The sequence below is a fragment of the Meleagris gallopavo genome, chromosome 15 (assembly GCF_905368555.1).
Source record: "Meleagris gallopavo chromosome 15, MGAL_WU_HG_1.1, whole genome shotgun sequence".
Lineage (NCBI taxonomy): Eukaryota > Metazoa > Chordata > Aves > Galliformes > Phasianidae > Meleagris > Meleagris gallopavo.
The window spans coordinates 2,569,492-2,590,059 of NC_139418.1; the positions used below are offsets into that span (position 1 = coordinate 2,569,492).

The 20,568-nt window shown below is 44.7% G+C and overlaps 1 long non-coding RNA gene across 2 annotated transcripts in view; it reads left to right on the top strand.

Annotated features, from left to right (window-relative positions):
* Positions 1–20,212, top strand: part of LOC104913242 (uncharacterized) — a 43,616-nt gene extending 23,404 nt beyond the window's left edge. For both annotated transcript variants that reach the window (XR_014886593.1, XR_014886594.1), the window contains 2 exons: positions 12,465–13,093; positions 14,912–20,212. This is a non-coding gene — a long non-coding RNA (uncharacterized LOC104913242). The remainder of the gene's footprint in view (positions 1–12,464; positions 13,094–14,911) is intronic.
* Positions 20,213–20,568: the final 356 nt, after the last annotated feature.

Below are 20,568 nucleotides of genomic sequence, written 5' to 3' on the forward strand. Positions count from 1 at the left end.
TGACCAGAAGTTAGCCTGGCTGTGATTGTGCTGCATGTACAGCCTCAGAAACTGCTCTGGGAATGCCTAAAAAGAGCCACTTCTTATTCCTTGAAACTTCTGTTCTGCTGCAGCTTTGTTTCTTTTGGGACAGAACACAATGACCTGTGATTGTCAGGGTGCATGTGGTTTTATTCTGGTCTGAGTGCACAGCGAAGCACATTGAAATGCAGGATGATGGCATTTCAAGGACATTTCCATTCAGGTTGGATTTCCTGGCTGCTGTGTTAAAGCAGGGGAGTCGTGGCACTGAGGTCTGTGTGTAGGTCTTGCAGGCTGGCACGGGCTGTGCTGATGTCTGCAGTTCCTGTTGCTGCGTGCTTGCAGCCAGCATCCCACTGCCGAGCTCACTCCACCCGTGTCTTTCCCAGGTGCTTCGAAACATGCAGGAAGTTCTAAAACTTGGGAGTTTCAAAGGCAAAGCGATGTGTCTCCCCAGGCAAAGTCCTCAGCCAGAACTCCAATAGAGACACCCCCTGGAGCCCAGTGACTGAGGACAGAACGGGCCGGGTTGGCTGGGGGCAGTGCCAGGCGTTGAGTTAACCTGCAGAGGTCACCGTGTGCCTAGAACTAATTCGACATGATTTTTTTCCTCTGGATCTGCATGGTAACACCAGCAGAATGTTGCAGCGTTTGGACAGTCATAAACCAGAAATGCTAAACAGCTAGAAAAATACTTCAGCCTGCTATTGAGATTAAAGCAAGCCCCAGACAGCCGTGTAACTGTCAGATGAACCGAAGCGTGGCACGACGCCTCGCAAGGGACGACAGCTCCGGGCTGTCCAGCAGCCTCCAAATGCTGCCTCAGAGCCTGCAGCACGGCTGCACAGGGCCCTTCCTGGGGGAGATGTGGGATGGCCAGATGTGGGAGCATGATGGAGATGCGCCACGAGCCCCGTGCCACGGCGTGACCCCTTGCTGTGGGTTGGCTCTGTGCGTTGGCTGCAAACAGGAAAAACACTGGAGTGCAACTGAGAAATATAAACTGAGACTGTTATTGATGGGGAAAATGCAGTCCCCACGCTGCATGAGTCATGTAATCCACAATGCTTTTCAAGCTTAATTTGAGAGAAGCAGAGGTGCATGGAGGATGGTTTCAATTTCCAAGCGCTGCTTTTTGACCACTCATGCTTTTGAAAAGTCGAAATAATATCTTGGCTCCGGGATGACTGTGAAGCAGAGGTATTCTACTCCTGGCCCGTTGCCCGCTCACCCTCTTGAAACAGAGCTTATAGATTGTGATGGAAACATAACAGCTTATCCTGCCAAAGAACAGGTCATCTGTTCTGCAGCCTGCAAACAGGAATTATGGCTGCAAGTAGAGAAGTTGGACCGAACGGAATCAAAGAGGTTGAAGTCTGGATAAATTGGTAATTTGGGGTTGCACCTAATTTTTTTTTAATAGGAAAAAGCTTTTGACTCACTGTGGGGTTCCGGTTGAGGTGAAAGCATCCTGTAGATGCTAATTGGAAAAGAGATGAAGCCTGATTTTGAGGCCAAGTGAGTTTCTTCAGAAGATCTTTGGTTGTATGATGTAGTTTCCTTGGAAATTAACAGGAGGCATTACTTGCAGAGCAACCTACCTATTTTGACCATGAACCTTTATGCCCTGACTGTGTTCTCACAGGCCTTTCTCCCCACTGGCATAAACCTTTTTGCTTTAATAACTTTGCTCCCAATTTATTCTGATGTAAATGGGACTGCTCTGGAATTCATGAGCCAAATTTAATCTTGGATATGACCCCAGAATACTGTACCTTTAGAAAGTTGATGTTTTACAGCAGTTCACTCAGATCTTGGTCAAACTATAGATGTGATAGTTCATCTTCTTAGTATTTCTTAATTTACATGGCAGTAGAATGCATCAGAGGGTTGCCACAAGATTGTGGAGGTTGTGAATGCTTTATTGTTTTCAGCACCAGCGTGTGAGAAATACTGGAAATGAGGACTGTAGTTTTCTGTGCTGAGATGGCCTCAGTATCAAACTCTTATTATAGAAAATGAAATAAAACAATTGATATTGGATAAGTTTTGTGCTTTCTGGAACACTAAATTGCTAAGTAATGGTTAGTTCTGACGACACTGTGAGTGTACCAAGGGGAAGGAGCTGCAGTCACTGCTGCTTGCCTCAGCACTGGAGAGAGGTTTCTTCCAGCATCACTCTAGAAATGCAAGGTTTGAATTAACCAGAAATTAACTTATAGAGTGAGAGAGAAAGCGTGGAAAAGTGAAGCAGGTGTAGGAAAGGAGACACGTTGGCTTGTGAGCCCATTCATCAGTTAGTAAAGATACTAGGTCATTCCAAAAGTGCATGGGTCACTCCAAAACTAATGCCACCATTGCAGAGCTGGGCTACACCTGGGTCACCTCAGTGGAGGTGTGCAGCTGCAGTTGTGATGGGTCTGGCCACTTGGTTGGTTGCATCTGGGAGACGTGCAGTGAGAGCCATGAAGGGAGGCCCGTCCTGTCAGATTGCTAGCTGCAGCAACACTTGGAAGTAGCGTGGTGGGTTAAGAGAAAGGTGGTGGAAAAATGAGCCTTGGGAGTGCCGACAGGGCAGGCTCTGCCCATGTGTCCTCCTGAAGTGTTCTTCCTTGAGCAAGAGCTGGAGAGTTCAGTATAGGGTATAAAGGAGTTCAAGAAATGCCATGAACTTTACAGAAAGTCAATAATTTGGGAAATCTACTTTTAAAAACCTATAAAGTGCTATAAAACTTGCCTTGTTTCAAGAGAGAACTATGGAAATGCAACAAGATTCACAAGTCATTCATTCAAAGCTGCAAACTGGTGTGTAGGTCTGTGCAGCAAGAACATTAATATCTGTTAAATTCCCCAGATTAGCTTAAACATTCCAGAGAAGGGATGTAATTTTCTATTGTGCAGGAAAGGAATTCGCCACTCCCCCAGATTTTCTGCTTTCCAGGGACTCGAGCAAACCAGCAATCCCAGGGCAGTCGTTTTTCCCCCATTAGTAAGCATGCCTGGATTGGCAGTGGGTGTGCTGGGACCTGTCAGGGGTTTGGGTGCAGTGGGGCTGGGCCGTGCAGAGTGGTCTGCACACACAGCCCAGCTCAGGCTGGCAGGCAGTTTTATGTCATGGTTCTCAGGTTTGTTGCACATTGTTCCCCTTTATGGTGCCAAACTTGTAAACTGGTTTTGCTTGCAAATAAGTAGAGATGCAATACTACCTGAGTTACATTGATTTATTTACTTTCAGTGTTGAACTTTAACTTGGTGCTGGCTTTTTTACTTTGAACCTGATACGTTACTATCACAGACAGCCTTTCCTGCCAATGAGAGAAACCTCCCATAGAAAAACGTCTGAGGGCTGCATTCCCCTCTTACAAATAGCACCCGTGTGCTGTGTGTGTAGGAGTGGAGCTGTGTGTGCAGGGTGCTGCCCTCTGTGAGTAGGACCTTATTCCGGAGTTGCAGTGGCTGAGAACACAAAGCAGTACCTCTGATTCCTTCGGTGCTCACTCCAGCAGCAATGCCTGCTGTGTGCCCAGACAGCCGGTCCTGCAGCGAGGTGCTGCTCCTCCATCCTGTGCTTCACTTCTGACCGTACAAATGAAGCTTATAGATGTCATGTCCTTCAGATTCTTCAACAAATTGGTCCCAATTGAAGGATGAGAGGAAAGTGTTTCAAGGCACATTTTTGCTAACACTGCCATCTCTGCAGAAAGAGGACTTAAATCTAAGTTGTTTATCCTCAAAATCCATCTTGAGTGACTCTTCTAATTAGGACTTCAGTCAACTCTTTACAAGGGTAGATAACAGCAGGACAAGGGGAAATGGTTTTAAGTTGAAGGAGGGAAGATTTAGGTTGGATGTCAGGGGGAAGTTCTTTATAGAGAGAGTGGTGAGGTGCTGAAACAGCTGCCCATAAAGGCTCTGGGGATGCCCCATCCCTGGAGGTGTTCAACACCAGGTTGGATGGGGCCCTGGGCAGCCTGATCTGGTATTAAATGGGGAGGCTGGTCCTGCATCTGGCAGGGGGGTTGGAGATTCATGATCCTTGAGGTCCCTTCTGACCCTGGCCATTCTGTGATTCATGTTTTGAGAAAGGTGGTACAGCTTAGTGCCTTCAGAGGAACAGCTTCAAGTAATTTCTTTTTAGACATATTTTGATCAAAAATAAGTAGTATACAATTCATGAAAGTCTAAGAAAGTGATTTTTTGATAGTGCTTTGTAACCACTTCCTGCCTGTGTCATTGAAAATGGAAGAGGATTTGATTTTTTGAAGCCTTTCAGGCTTTTAGCAGTGACCAAGACAGTTGGTTAGGAGAATGAGAGTGTTTAATCACTGTAGCCAGAGGTTCAGCTAAAAGCAATTAACTGGGTGTCATTTTAACAGACCATCTGGCCATCATAATTTGGGGTAACTTGACCTCAGAGGTGGTTGGTTCTCATAATGACATTCAAAGGCATCCCAACCCAGCAAGGTGAGAGTTTGCACTGAAGGCTGACTTCGGGTGGATGGATTCATGGCTCACACATAAACCTGTGCACTGGAGCCTGACTTCAGCACATGAAGAACTTTGTGGAATGAACCCTCGGGGAGCACATCTGACCTCCATTTAATCAGGTCTCAGGGAAGTCTGGAAAACAGAGAGCCCTACAGATAACTGCAGGGTTTTGGTTAAGTGAAAGTTTATAACTGTACAGGGAAGGCAACCTAGGCCACAGAAGTAGCAAAATCTCCTGGAGATGCTCTGGGATCTATGGAATTAACATTTCTGAGTAGGTGAGATTAGACTGGATGCAGAAGGTTCTGTAGATTCTGTAGATGACCAAGTTGACAAACAAATGCATTGAGTGGGACTGGCCTCTTTGGGAGACCAGCAGAATGGAATGAAGCAATGAGTAAAAAGGTAATTAAAGCAAATAGGCAAATAGTGTTGGAATAATGGGGCACTGCTGTTACCCTATGAACTGAGGGCTTCCATGCATTTCTGTTGTTGGAAAAGAAGCAGGTATTACTGCTATCCAAGCAGCTGTCTGTGTTTGTTCTCCCCAAAATTAGGCATGAAGAGTTTTATTTTTTTCTGACACTTAATGTTAGTCCAGTGGAAAAGGATTAATTTGGAAGTACATGAAAATAAATGTATATAATAATAATAAATATATGGTGCAAGAGACAGCTGGGAGGCACAGAGATGCAGGGCACAGCTATCTCAGGGTGCGGGCAGACCACCTTCTTTTGGCCAAAGGCTGCAGTGCACCCATGGCCAGGTGGGCTGCAGGGGATGCACGGCAGGCAAGCAGAGCTGAATCATGGCTTTCCATCTTGTGCATAGCTCAGTTTCTCCCTCCCTCCCTCCCTTCCTGAGCTCTTCCAGAAAGAGTGATTCCAGGTCAGCACTATCTCCCTCCTGTTTGGAGCAGCTCCAGCTCTCCCAGCTGTCCCTGGGGATTTGTGTCCCAGGGCCGGGCTCCCATCACCTGAGCTAGGGCCAGGGCTGAGTGCGGGGCTGTCTGTGCTGCAGGGCCACTGTGGCAGTGCTTCCAGAGCACACACACCCCTGGGGAATGCCCCACTCAGCTGTGGGGCCGGTGGGGATGGTATTTGGTAACATCACCCTGGCTGCCAGCCACTGAAGCAGATGATTTATTGTTTTCCATATGAATCTACTTTTAAAGCTTCTCATATAGCGTTACAGATGATATCATGCAGTGTTAAGTACTTACAAGATCTGTTCCAGGCTTTGAATGTATGCAGAGCTACGGTCTTGGCAATCATAATATTTGGTCCTCTTTTTCTTTGGAATTTGAAGCTATTTGTGTTCTGCTTTTGTTTCTCTGCGTATGCTCAGGAATGGAGACGTAGCCCATGTTGTGTTTAGCATACATTTGCTCTCTACTCTCTGTTGACAGCATGGCACCTGAGGACAGGTTGCTGAATCACAGTTTCTTACTGCCCTGCAGCAGGGGAAGGAGTTTGCAGCCCTTCTGCTGAGCACACAGGGCTGGGTCTGCAGCGATTAAAAGAAATAGAAGATTTCCTTGAGTTCCTGCATTGCTGTGAGCTGACACAAGGACACGGGGCTCCGTACAGCAACCACCAGATGTGCAGTGCAGGCTGTGTGTCATGGAGCTAATTTGGTTGTTGCCTAGAGAGCAAGGAGTTAAAGAGCAAATGGTTTGCAGATAGGAGTCTGGAGAAAATGCTGAGCAGCACTGTTCCTTGGATGATCCACTTACACGTTCCTGCTGCAGTAACCAGAAGCTGAAGGAGCTGAGCTCATATGCTGAGCCTGCCTGCGTACCCTATGGTAGTTTGCACAGTATGGATTTGCTAATGAAGGAGGGCCACAGCAATCATTACTTATGCAGCATCTCAGGAAAGATTAATGGCTGTATATCTAGCTCTTCTCATAGCCCATTAATCTTCACTGAAGTTAATGAGTCTTTATTGATTCTGTCAGGTAGGATAATTTCCATTTCTTTCATCAAGGCATGTTAAATACGTGCTTATTTACTTTTTTTTTTTTTGGCCAGTTATCTTTCGCTTGTCTGATCAAGTCTGGAAAAAATAATTGTAATTAATTCACTGATCTGAACCTGGGCCAAGCTGTTCTGTCACATTCAGCCAGTAGAAAACTAATCCAACAGAAATATCATTATATTCCCCTGCATTGCCACCTTGAAATGTCTCAGCACTGGCTCCCTGCAGTACTGGTGCTGCCACAAGGACAGGACCATGAGCTGAAGACTCCATGAAGTCTTGAATAGAACAGAGGCCAGAAGGAAGTTGTGATTTCAGTATATCTACTGTACTAGAAGGAAAAACAGAACGAACAAATCCTCCTTGAAACTCTTTCTTCCCACAAACTCTGTTTTTAAGAGAGATTTGCACACGTATTCACATTTATCAGCATAGGCAAATCTCCCACTGAAGGGAAGCAGTGCAGGTAGAAGCTGACAGTAGATCTCTACAGCTGTCAAAACAACGGCCTGGTATAATGCAGCCATCAAAACACAAGTCTTGTGTGCACATCTCAGACTTGGCTATTTAATCTCTTGCACCAGATACTCCCATGGCAAATGTTCTTGAAACACAAGTGATCAGAGTGCATCAAAAAGAAATCAATAGCTCTGACATCTTGGTCTCCATCCTCAAAAGGCACTGGGAATTCCAAACAATCTACTAATTGGAATTCATAGCTAGTTTCTGTATGAAAAGTCAGCTGTGGAAAATAGTGTATTTGAAAGCATCCCCTACTGCATACATCAGCATGTATCCTAGAAGCTTTCCTTCCTTGCAGTTCCCCTTGGGTCTTTTCCCAGTAAGAGGTCCTACCCTATTTTTTGACCAGAGGCTCTTGTGGTAAAGGGGAGCACTGGGGGACTTCCAAGCTGGAGTGGAGGGAGAAGCAGGTAGTGAGGTAATGCCATGCTATTGGAAGTTGTGCTGTTGTAAACCATGGGAACAGCTGACCTGAGGAATCTGTGAGATTCTATTTCTCTATCATCAGACGTTGAATAATCTAATAACTTATTTCAATTTCTGAAAAATTGCCTTTGGATCAGTCAAAAGTTGCAAATTGTTGGTTTAACAAGTCACAAACAGAGAAGATAGAAGTAAAAATATACGGATCTTATCAAATAAATGTTGAGCACTTGACAGGCATGACTGAAGCGAACTAACCTGCAGATTTTAAATCTCTTAGGATGTGTTGCAGGCAGCTTGGTTCAAAACAGCCAGTAAAAGAACAGAGCTGCAGAAGGTCTGCCTGGGCACTGCTCGTGGAGCTCCTGGAGGAGCAGAGTTGCATTTTCTGTTTGGTAAACTGCTGACTGTGCTAACAAACAGTATGATCTTTGAAACTGCAAACTGAGCATGTGCCATCCCTTTGAAGGACACATGCAGAAAGGCAGGGTGATTAGTTCCAGATAAGCCAGCACAGTATGTCAGTACCTTCAGTGCGTCGCACAGACTTGCTGATAGGGGACAAAACAAAAACCACGAAACAAAAGCAGCTCAACGTATTGTTCTGATGAAATGAGAACTCTCTCCCCAGTGTCTGTACGCTTTGTTCAGTGGAACCATGGGAGCCTCAGGATTCACCAATGTCTCACGAAGCTGCACCAGGCAATGGCAGATGGCAGCAGGAACACGAGGTGTAAGAGTGCACCCTTCTCTTAAATACAGTATGAGGGTGGAGGCCATGGGCTTCTTTCCATACATGACTCAAATGAATCTTCTGCCTAATTAGTAGCATTTTGAAGTCAGCTTAAAAATCCTATAGCGATCCTATCTAACCTCCTACGTAAAGATTAATTTTTTATAATGGCAGTTTTCCTCAGAGCTTTCTTTCCAGTTGCCCAAGGCAGTTATTTGCTAGGGCAGCCTCCTATCTCCTATCAGAGATAACAAGGGCAAAGGCTGGCAGTCCAGCAGAGTCTGGGTTGTGCTCATTTCTGGGGGAGCAGTGGATTCTATCAACGTTGTTCAGGCTTAAATAGAACCAAGTGTCTCATTGGGAAAGTATGTTGGGGAGAAAGGGCTGTGCTAGGGGGCTGCATACCCAGATTGTGTTCCTGTTGGATGATTGGCTGACAAAACCAGCACTCCTATGCAGAAGTCACTCCTTGCAGAAGTCACTAATGAAGCTTCAGTGCCTCACAGTGACGGTGGTGATCCCAGCTGATGGAGATGTGCTGGGGTGAGCTGCAGTAATAGTGTCTGACTGGCAGTCTTCCCTGCTGGGTGCTGCTGTCAGGAAGGCACAGCAGAGACTGTGTAGGCATATTGAAATTGGATTTGAGATTATATCATCTAAAAGATCTAAAAGGACCCTTGTTGTATTCTTCCTGCAGTTTGCAAATTGCTACTGTTACTTTGTACTTCAGATCAGCATTAATTAGGTCATAACAGCAGTTATCCACAGCAAACCACGAGCACATCTGAGTTTAAACGTAGCATAAGAGGCTGTTTGGTAGGCAAAAACATCTCTAACCTAATGGTGAGACTTTGGGGGCTGTGTGCAGGTGACACAGGCTGGAGGTTTGCATAGGATAGGAATCTGATTGGCAGCACAGGCTTTGTGACCCTGGAGGTGGCGTTGCTGCAATGAGGGATCTCTGTCCTCAGCTGAGCACAGAACTAGCTGTGCATGCCAGAGCCTCAATTTTTTCTTCCAGATAGCAACAGGCTGCAAAAATTAACATGAGTAAAATCCATCTCCATCCTAGGAACATGTAAACATCTGGATGAGTAGTTATGAAGATTAATGTTATGCACAGGGTCAGAATTCCCACTGACATTTGCTCAGTTTGCCCAAGCAAGTTAGTGGAAACCTCCTGTGAATATGAACTGCACTCTGCAGCGCTGCGCAGGCATTTAACATCTTGGATGCCAGTTTCCTCACAGGCACATCTGTAAGTCTTAGTGTTTAATTGCTTTGAGGTATAATACTGGGAGCAAAAAAGTCATAGAGATATGTGTAACTTTTAAGACTAAGTAAGACTAAGTAGAAAAAAAGTAAGCAACAATAAAGTTCTCCCTGTCTTTGGACTTAAAATCAGTCCTGACAGAGCCAGTTCTTCAAGGAGGGTGGGTGACAGCTGTCAGCTCTGAGCAAAATGTTTTCTGCAGAAATGATCAATGCCTGAAATAATGCTGAGGTGCAGCAGTAGCTCTGTAAGATTCACTGAAAGGCAGCAGCTGCTCTGAGTACAACACTGTGCGAGAATGCCTGCTGTCTCACGCTGAGTGGTTACTGCTCTGTGCCTGTGGTCAGACACTCACAGAGGTACTGTTGACTCTGTTGGGGTGGTGAAGTATATTAAAAGCATGCCACGTTTTGGGTCCCGTGAGCAAGTAACGTGCATCCATCTGAGCGTGCAGGTTTGAATGTGGCTGCCATAAGGACATTCTATATTTGAGTCTGGAAGCAATGTGATGCTTGCTATACAATGAAATTGAGAAATACACCGAGTTTTTTAGTGTCTAACCCCCTCCCAGTCCTCCCCTGCTCTCAATGTACTGTTATTACACCAATATTGCTGTGTAATACACTTTAAATGAGTGTGAATGTGCTATGGACTAATGTGGTTATCTCCATATGGCAGGAAGTTGCTTGGTCAGAGATCATCTCCATACTGGTGTAATTCCAGGCTTGTTGCTGGTTTTAATAATATAATGACGATAATTGATGTTCTAAAACTGGTAAGGTCAGTGTTCACTGGCTGCTACATTTATTTGGCAGCCAGCTCAGCAGTGTGAAGAATTAACACAAAATGAGGCACAAATCCCACATCCTGCTCCCAGGCCTGATAACAGAATGGGTGCTCCAGTGAATTGCAGTGCTATTTACTCCTTTGGCACTCCTTTCTTGCTGACCTTCTCTGCCCAGGAATGCCATGCAGCAGGGCAAGATGGGGTGAAGCCGGGGCCAACCTGAAAAACCCTCACCTGGCAGTTTTGCCATGGCAAGTCAATCACAGCATTTGCTGATGTTATTCCAGGCTTTTTTTTTTCCCCTTTGTATGTGTGCAGGTTCACAGAGCAAAGGCAGGACGGCTGTTGAATGTATGTTAATGGCTATAAGAAATATAGGCCCCAGTTTGCCAGTTGTTCTGCCAGGTTCTCAGACAGGAATGTTTAGGGAGCTTTTTCTTGGCATGGTGCAAAGCCTGGAGCTAAGAAAAGAGCCCAGGGAAGATAATTTGCCTTTTTCCATGTTCAGCACTTCCCACCCGGTGTGAACCTAAATCATGTGGATTTCACTACTGGCTCTGCAATGTTATGCGGAGATAAGGCAGTAACAACTCATTTGTATCCCCAGATGAGATAAACCAGAAGCACATCTCCCCATTTGTAAGTGGCTTCCTATCAGAGGTGAGAATAACTGCAGAGCACTAAGCTGGCAGTCAGCAATGATTAATAATAGTAAATCCCTGCGTAAATAGAAAGGTGGCATTTTGTGTAGTTCACTTATTTCCAATGTGTGTCTGTAATTAAATTATATCTAGTTTTCTGTCCGAGAAATTAACGTGCACTTGCATAATGTGTTGGTGCTCTTATGTTCAGGAGGGAGAAATGAGTGCTCTGCCTTTACAAGTGGAGATTACTTCATCCATAGCTTTTTGGGGAGTGAAAATAGATTTACTCTATTTTTGCACGTTCGTCTGATTTGGTGCTGAAATCACTGAAGCAGATTCAGCAGCCCCGGATGCATTCAGTTCAGGATCCTGTTCTGATTGATGATGGAACAGAAGAAACGTGTTACTCTGCATTAAGTAAGAGAAGGAGACTGTATTGAACACTCAGTTTGCTCACTTGATTTGTAAGCATATGAAATAGCCTGCCACATTCTTCAACTAAGCACATAAATTACTTGAATCGTGGTTGTGTGTTCTGTGTTTGCTGTTACCATTGGAAGCAGTTTTATCAGACTTCAGTCCCCATGGTACTTGAGAAAGTTGTAAGAATGCAAAGCTATCTGAAGGTCATTTGCAATCTTAACAGCAGAAATTACTAGCTGCTGTCAGCTATTATAATAGTGTTGATATGTGGCGTAATAGTTTTACAGTGAAATGGGAGATGTATCGAAGGTATCTGAAACAGAAGCAGAAAACGTGGCTTTGGTGTGCAAGCAGGAGGATATTTCACTGTCAGCTCTGAACACAATCCCCATATTACAATGAGACACAACGACTCTTTAATGATGGAGGCTGCTGACAGTAAGACAGGCACTTGAAAATTCCTCTTCACCAAGCATTTTGGAGGCAGCTGGCAGACTTCCAGAAGTGTTCTGCTGGGGCTGCACAGCAGGCACATTGAACTAGCCTTGGTTGTGAGCCAATTCGCTACGTGGCAATGGATCAGGATTCTCCAGAGAGGCTCTTCAGTCTCCATCCTTGGGAGAGCTTCCAGAACGGAGTGGTTGGTCCTGAGCACTGATCTCATAGCTGACCTGTGCTAAGCTGGAGGTTGCACCAGATGACTTTGTGAGGTCCTTTCCAGCCAGGATTCTCCCGTGATAACCTCCTGAGTAGGCTCTGCTTTACATGGGAGGTGGGAGAAATTTATAAATTAAAATGTTAGTTTAAAATGTTTTTTCAAGATGGGTTTGCCTTTTTGAAGTATCCCACTAGGAAGTCTGTGTCTTGGCTCAGTTGTGGCTTGGAGAATAACTGAGTGTTTCAGGTCATTTCCCAATTGCTGAGGGAATACAGTGGGCTCCTGAACACGGTAGGTAAAGGCAGCTGTTCCACCATAGCCTTGCAGTGCCTGCTTGGTGTTGTTTAGCATAAGGCATGACAGCCAGGGAGAATTTCATAATTTAATTTTTGATGGCTTGTGCCATAGTCAAAATGACATGTCTGCTGATCCTACGTCCGGATTGCTTTGGTGGGTTGGGGTGGGCATTGCATCATTTTGTTCTTCTAAACTCTTGTGTTTTTTGTCACTTAGGATCTGACAGAACAGCAGTGCCCTGGAAATACCTTACTGCACAAAAATCAATAGGAAATTGGAGATTGGCTTCGTTAAGGACATTCATGTTCTGTGGCACTGTCACACAATTGTTGCATGGGAGTGTCTACACGTGGTAATGAGGAGGAATCAAAGCTTCAGAGGGAGCTGCAGGAACAGCTGGACCTCATAAGAGCTGCAAAAGAAGATTCCCCAGCTAAAACATGTCCATGGAGAGCCATATGTGCATAGCTGTTAGGATTTTGGAATCAGTGTGGTGGAATGACGGGGAGTTGATGGGTAAATATTAATTGAGAGAGCAACCCCTGCCAAGAAATTCTTTGTGATTGTATTACCTTCTCTTCATGCAAAATATTTACCAAGTCAAATACTGTCATTTAAGTTACCATAACTTTGTAGTCATTGCACAAGGACTTGAAGAGAAGGCCCAGTGGCCTGGCAACCTCCTGATGTGCTCTTGTGCTGTCCCAGAGGCAGTGAGACTGTCAGCATGGCACCATGTGCTGGGAAGCTGCTTTCCATTCTACGTGCAGCATCACAGGGCTGTGCTGAGCCATATGCCAAGCAGACACCTCGTCCTGGCCAGCTTTGGGCCAGGGGATGGAAGGGTAAGCTGAGCTGGTGGGTCTCTGTCATCGGTCTGAAGGGCTTGCAGAGATCTAGTGAATGGAGCACAGTGTTTGGGTTTTCTTTCCAGAGCTGGCAATGCACAGGTGTAAGGCTGGTAGCATGGAGAAGGCCATACAAAGAATAGAAAAAAGAGGGAAAGTTCATTTTTACAATATTTCTGCACTTCCCAAAACTTTTGGTTTTTTTTTTGTTTGTTTGTTTGTTTGTTTGTTTTCTTAATGTTTCATTTGCTTGGAGTCTGACCTGGGATATCACAGGGATGCTTCTCTCACTTCTGGTTCAGTAGATTTGCATTTCAGGGACTCATTTGCATTGACCGGCAGAAAATACTTCTGTTTAATTAGAATAAATTATTTTAAAGTTGAAGATGAAGGCAACCCTATGAGAGTACCATTCACATCTTCAGTTGATGCCTCATGCCTGCAATTGATGTGGGAAGCCTACTCCCATGCCAAAGGCACAGGCCATGTGTGCACTGAGTAATCGCAAATTTACACATCAGCATTACTCAACCTCCAGGCAGTGTGTGGTCAGTTTTCATTTGCACTCTTAAAACAGTTTCCATTTAACACCCTTAAGCAGCTCTGTGAATTACAGTGAAATATAAAATGACCCTCACGTTTGCTCTCCTGCTTATTCAACATGACCGTTCCCCGCTCGGCATGGCAGCGTGCTTTTCATGTGGCTGCCCATATGCCCTGCACATGACTGTGATCTGGCTCCCAAAAGGGTATGTTGTGATCTGCTCACATGTGCCAATTCACATATCTAAACGTTTTCATAAGGGGAACCCCTTTGTGTTAGTCATCTGGTTGTCAAACAAGACCTGGCTGTGATCCTGGACCTGGCATTAGATGAAATATGTGCACTTTAAACATTTCATACTGAAACTGATGGGAATGGGCAATTCCTCAGTACATTTTCTCAAGGTTTTTAAACAATAAATGTCAACCTAAGGGCAAAGCAAGACAGATTTCAGATTAAAGAGACGGGCTTTGCTTAACATCTATAAATCCCTTAGTCCCAACCTCCTTCATGGTTTTTGAAACAAGGAACAAGGAAAGGCTGTGTCAAACGCAATGGACACTTTTGTCAACACAACTTCTGCCTTTAGTAGCATGATAGAAAGATTTCAAAAATAGATTTTTCTGATGGATTCATGACTTGGCATCCCATAGAGAATCTAGTATTCTTCCAAGCAAAGCTGAAGGTTTGTGTTAGAAGGCTAGCAAAGCCAGTCAAAAGAGCCTTTCATCCTTGAGATTACTAAAATATTCCTTTGTTTATTTTTCTCCTTCAATTACTTTTCCTGTCTTGGTTTAATCTGTAGTGCTGAAGCTTGTCAGCACCTATAGCCTTTTGTTTAGGATAGATGCCTTGGGAGCATGAATAAAAACAATTTTCATGTAGTGTCTCCTTGTCACAGCTGCTGCCTGAAGCCCATCGACTTCTCTTTCCAAAGACCCGATCATGCACACACAAACAGAACAGAGCCTGGAGCCAGCAGTTTGATGTTGCTCAACGCCAGCGATGAGCCCTCCTTAACCTGGTGCTCCATCATTTGCAATAGCAGCAGCAAATTTGTTTTCTCTCCCACTTTTCAAAGAAAAAGTTTACCAAAAAATAAGTGTCAGAATGCGTGACTTGACTGTGACTTAGTAAAGTTTTAAAATATTTTAACATGTAAATTCTAGAATTTGCAGCTGCGGGGAGAAGCTCTGAGTAGGAAAATGAAACTTGTATTTGGAAAATTAATTCTCAAACAAAAATTCCCTGTATATGTTTTCTTTTTCTAGGAAAGTGATTTCTTGAAACTTCAGCATATGCTTTCCATTTGTGTGAGCTGGCACTGCCACGAGCCAGAGGAGGCTTGCAGCAAGCGGGGCTGTGCAGGACTGGCACCTGCTAGGCTGTGCTTGGTTGCTTGGGTGACTTCTGGACCTTCTGGTACTGTGAGTGAGCCACATTTGATGGAAAGATGATGAGCATTTTTTCTCGACCCCATGTCATTGTGGAGTGGTTGGAGCTTGCTGTCATGGACAGTCTTGTCTTGCAGAGAGCATTACATCCCTGCAGAAGGAGAAATGCTGTAGTTGTTCTAATTGCAAGAGAAGCTTCAAGGAACATTTGCATTTAATTATTGTTAGAAGTGTGCAGCAAAACAGATTTCATTGTTTTTAGCTCTTACAAAGCCATATGTCTATGTCTCCGGATTCCAAAGCCACATAACAAACAAAACAAACAAAAGCAAGACCACATAGCAGTAATTAAATGTCTTTGTTCCAGAATAGAGTCAAGACTGGCAGTAGCAGAGAAGCCAGGATGCATAGCTGAAGCAGGAGAGCAGAGAGGAGCAATGGTCTGTCTTTGTGGGGAATGAGGAGCGTGGGTCTGTGTGCACCCTGGGAAGGGGCTCCTGACCAAGAACACAGTACTGGAACCTGCTGTGCGGTTGTTTGCAGCTGGAAAAATGCAATGGAGAGGCGATTCTTCATGTAATTCTTAGGTGAGCCTGTTGAATCAGTTGGAGCTGTTCTTTGTTAACTCATTCAAAACTGACATTTTATTTTGTCCCAGTGAGCTGGAGCAGACTGGCTTGCTTCTCATAGGGTGTCTGTCCAGCTGCCTCTAAGACAGTGGAAGGAACCAGAGGCTGTGATCAGTGACTGAGTGAAGGGACGAAGGTCATTCCTCTCACGGGGACAGAATCTCCTCCTACTCTCTGGCACCGCTTCTGTGCTCAGTGTTGTTCCTGCTAATCGGGATGCTTTGAAACAGAGAGAGAGGATAGCGGGAGGTGCAAGAAGGAAGGCTGAATTAAAGGCAGAAGAGAGCACAGTGGGGATACAGACAGAAAAACAGGCTGCGTGCTGAGCACATTTAAATGGGCACAGCTGGAACAATGTTGGAGAGTAACAAAACTATCTTTGCATGTATGTTTGCCTGTTCCCGTGTTATTTTTCCCAGTACTGCATACAGCATGGTTCCCCCACAAGGTTAAAGATCACAATAATGTTTTATGTAGGTAGCAGAATACCCTGTGTAGAGGAAGTAGTACATGATTTTACTTAGAGAATAGAGATTTCGTGGTTTTTAACACATGCAAGGAAATTTGTCCACTGGCATCTGTTGTGAAGATGACATCCCTTTGCTACAGGTCAGGAAGCAAAAGCATCTGTGGCTGCGAGGACAGTGCTTGCAGAAAACACTTGTGCAGATATCTTCATTCAGGTCTGGTTCCCATCTAGGAAGAGGCATGTCCTCAGGATGGCTGCTGAGTGCCATCAGCACTAGGAGAGAAAAGAACAGATGTATGGCTTTAAACCAAGATATGAAAAAGCAGGAATCTGAAGTTAGCTTTAAAGTTATTTGGGCTGGAGTATTGGTGGGAAGTGTCAGTGGGCTGCAGCTCAGAACCTGCAATAACTGCTTAGCTGTCTGGCTTTTTCTTCAGCAATCTCACTTGAGCGTTTTCATGTGCAAGCAGAGGACACTGATCTGCCCTGTCTTCCATGCATGCACATTCATTCAGCGCCGTCCCCTTTGGACTTGAGAACAGACATATCAGGTAAATGCAGGTGGATGCAGCCAATGGTAAAGTTGTTTTTCTTCCATTGTGCTGATGCATGGATAGCAACCCCATCCCAATCTTACTGTTGGGTCATCAGTCAAGACTTAAGGACTGCCGAAAGTATGGCTCATCCCTGAGCTGTTTGCAAATCAGTGTTTTACATATTCTGGACCTGTCCAAGCTGAGCCAAACTGATTTTTGCATCCAACAAAGAAATGATAGGATGAGAGGGAATGGCCCCAAGTTGTGCCAGAGGAGGTTCAGGCTGGATATTAGGAAGAATTTATTTTCAGAAAGAGTGATGAGGCATTGGAACAGGCTGCCCAGAGAGGCGGTGAGTCATCATCCCTGGAGGTGTTTAAAGAAAAGGTGGATGTAGCACTTAGGGATATGGTTTAGTGGGCAGTATTGGTGGTAGATGGATGGTAGGACTAGATGATCTTAGAGGTCTTTTCCAACCTTAATGGGCCTGTGATTCTGTGAATACATGTGAAGTACGTGACTGGCAGAAAGGATGGATGTTGGGATGAGAGACCTGGGTGCAGGTCTGATACCAAATGACTTCTGCAAATTAGGCAGAGTAGGCTTCTGGTCTCTCCATACTTAATTTCCTAGCGCTGTTTGGAGCTAGTTGGGAGCAGGTGATAGTGAGATGTCAGGAAGAACAACCACTCCAGGTGCCGCGATGAGTGTGGAGTATACAGGTATTTCAGAGAAAGCGTGACAGCATGATCTGCATTATCTGGTGAGGTGACACATCTGTGCATACCGGTGTGATTTTATATATATGTGTATCAGTAGCCTATTGTTGTGATGTGCTTATGTGGCACTTCATTTGTGGAGTGTACCTTGTGTTGGTGTTCTCAAGCAGGGGAAGACGTCTGTCAGGCAAACACTAGTAAATACCATGCAGCTGTACTTTGTTAGGGTTTCATTTTGCATTTTCCTCTCTTCTCCACCTCAGCACTCCTTCAGATCACACTGGCATCAATTGTGGTTACGGCAAAAGAAGATAACTCCTGTTAACCCTGTAAGATGCTAGCATAAGATGAAAGTATTTTCTTAACACACTCAAACCAGTTGTTTTTAAAGCTGTTTGAGAACAGCACAGAGAAGGCATTTTGCATTTGGTCAGTCAGAAGTTGGTAACTGTTTTAGAAGCCTGCTGGAAGGAAGACATCAAGAAAAGCTTTTGCAAAGCTGTGCTTTCACCTCACAGTGCTTTGCAGAGATACATTCTTGGGCTTGGTTCATATGGGTTCATTTCTCTGACTTTCACTTTGAATTTTGGAATCAAAGGCATTTTAACATTCTAGGTCAAACTTATTAGATAACACTGTATCTCACCTGGTTTCAGCTCTTTAACTAGTGAGAAGCAGTGCCTCCCCTGCTGTGGTCCTGATATAAATCTGTAAGTCATCACGTCAGCGCGTTTGAAGCTCGGCCTAGCACTTCTGTCCAGAGTACAGCATTGCTCAGAAAGTTCATGGCTTCTCCTCTGAATAGGGTGTTGCAGTGAAACAGGCAGCAGGTCAGATTTCTGAGTAGATGGCAAAGACAGCACCCAGCTTTCATTTTGGGGATTTTCCTAACATAAAGCTGCCTGAGCCAGGAGGCAGTTTGAGTTGCGTTGAGTTTGCGGCCACAGATCCCTGATCTTGTTCCTTTGAGCCAGAGCTGCTGTGCTTTCGGGAGCATCAGACGTGTTTGCTTCTGTCCTGGATGCCAACATTCAGCCATCATGGCCATGGCTAAGGTCTCCATTCTTGCCATATAGGCTGGAGTCTGCAGCAGTGGGGCTTAGAACTTGATATAAGTACGAAGGGAGAGTTCTGGGCACTGACAGCTCACGACTGTGATATGTCAGACCTCTGAGACCAGGCCTGAGGGAGGCTGAATACAGTACCTGGGGAGAAGTCCCTTCCCTTCCTCCTGGGGGCAGTGGGGCTGGCCCTGTCCCTGTGCCCACCCTGCCCTCTGGAGCACAGCTGCCCCTGGGGTTTCCGGGAATTCCCGCCTGTATGTGGTTTCTTAACCAGTCCTGCAAAAATGTATTTTTTATTGAATGTTATTCTAGCCATAAAACTTTTAAGCTGTTCAAATACTTTCCTTTGTACAGTAGACATCTGAGACTATTAGACATTAACAAGTAAATGTACTTTTTTTTCAACTGCTTCAATCTGTGAAGGAGTTTTCTTTGGACTGATTCTCCTCTAGTGTTGTACCAGAAGAAACTTTACTGCGATCTGATATTGTATCTCCTCACTATCTGTCTCTTTGGATTGCATACATGGAAGTGTTTTATGTTAAATTACAAAGGGACTTTATTTTGTGGCAACTGATTATGCCAAATAGCTTACCCATCATCCAGAAGTGTTTAAAGCCCAGAGGTACCAATGCGATTCACTGCAGTCCCTCTGTAGATCCCATAGACTGTGGGGTGAAGCTTGGGCTTTAGTAAGGCTCAGCTGGAAGATTTTAGGAGATTAATTTCACTATTTCTTTAGCTGTTTAACAGTGAATATAATCCATTTTTTAACAAGAGCTTCATGTCACTGGAGCTGTTGATTTAAATGTACTTCATTATTTGTTGTTGGCATCCCATTATGCGACAAACAGTGAGAGAAGGATCCTGCCCCAAACTGTATGAGACAGGCAGCAAGCAGCATTCTTGTAGTTGTGCAAACAATTAAAGGAGTGCCCAAATTTGCTTAAACTTTTCTGATCTTATAAAAATACTTTGCCTAGTATGGTTAACCATACACCTGAATTGGGCCGTAGACACTTATTTCAGTGGCCTGATATTCCTGTTGTCTTGAACTTCTCTGGAGGGGGCTCTTTTCCTGGGATTTCAGGAAAGCTGTCTCCTTGCTGTGGTTGGTAGGATCAGTTGTGCCCTGAATGCCCACAGCCCAGGCAGCCCCGCTCTCACGGGAGGCTCATTCCAATGCAGGTGCCAGAGGCTTTGCCCAGCGCAGGTTGTTCTCAGCCTGTGGAAGAAAGCTGTGTCACACCTCTCAATCTGTACGTCATGGTTTTCAGGATTGAGTAAGGAAACTGATCATCCAAAAATGTTTATCTGGTGATGCATTTGATTTGTATGCCTGAGTGCAATATTGTGAACTGCTCCCTATCCTGTAAATGCAAGGCAATTAGACTAGGAGGTGAAGTATAAAAAGAATTTGAAGAGCACCGTGCCAGTGATAAGACCCCTAAAACCTTTGCACATCCATCACTTGTGTTGTGAATACAGTTCTGATCCCTGTATTTTAAGAAGGGCACTGGGGAATTGAGACATAACAGTAAAGATGATTGTGGGGATGAAACAGCTGTTTGGGGGGAGATGAGGGATGGTTGTTGGGAAGGCAGACCCAACAGGGCACCCGTGTTTTCAGCCTGCAGCAACACAGGTGAAGTAGCTCTCTTCTCTGCTGGACAGAATGACTGGAGGGGAATTCTTGGGCCTTTTACTCATTGTTTTTGTAGTTTTTGTGTCTTTAAGCATAGTGTAGTGTAACCCAGATTACATAGAATATAATAAAGTTGAAATATGTGTGAATTTAATGCTTGAGAAACAGAAATCATGTTATGCAGATGAGTTGCATTGACTGAATCAAATGCACTGAACTTCAGAGCAAGTCCTTCTTTGAAAGCATGTTAAGAACTGACCATCCCAGTCTTGTCAGAGCATTCCTGTGCACTCTACCAAATAAGAGTCTCAATTCTTTTGGGGGGGAAAAAAAAAAAAAAAAAGATTTTTGTTTCCTATTCTGTCTTTGAGTCCATCTTTGTAAGGAAGCAACTAGTCTCTGAGAGGAGGAGATGCTGGTGAAGCTTCATCAGGCAGGCTTATAAGACCAGGAGGGAAAGCATGTTTTCAGA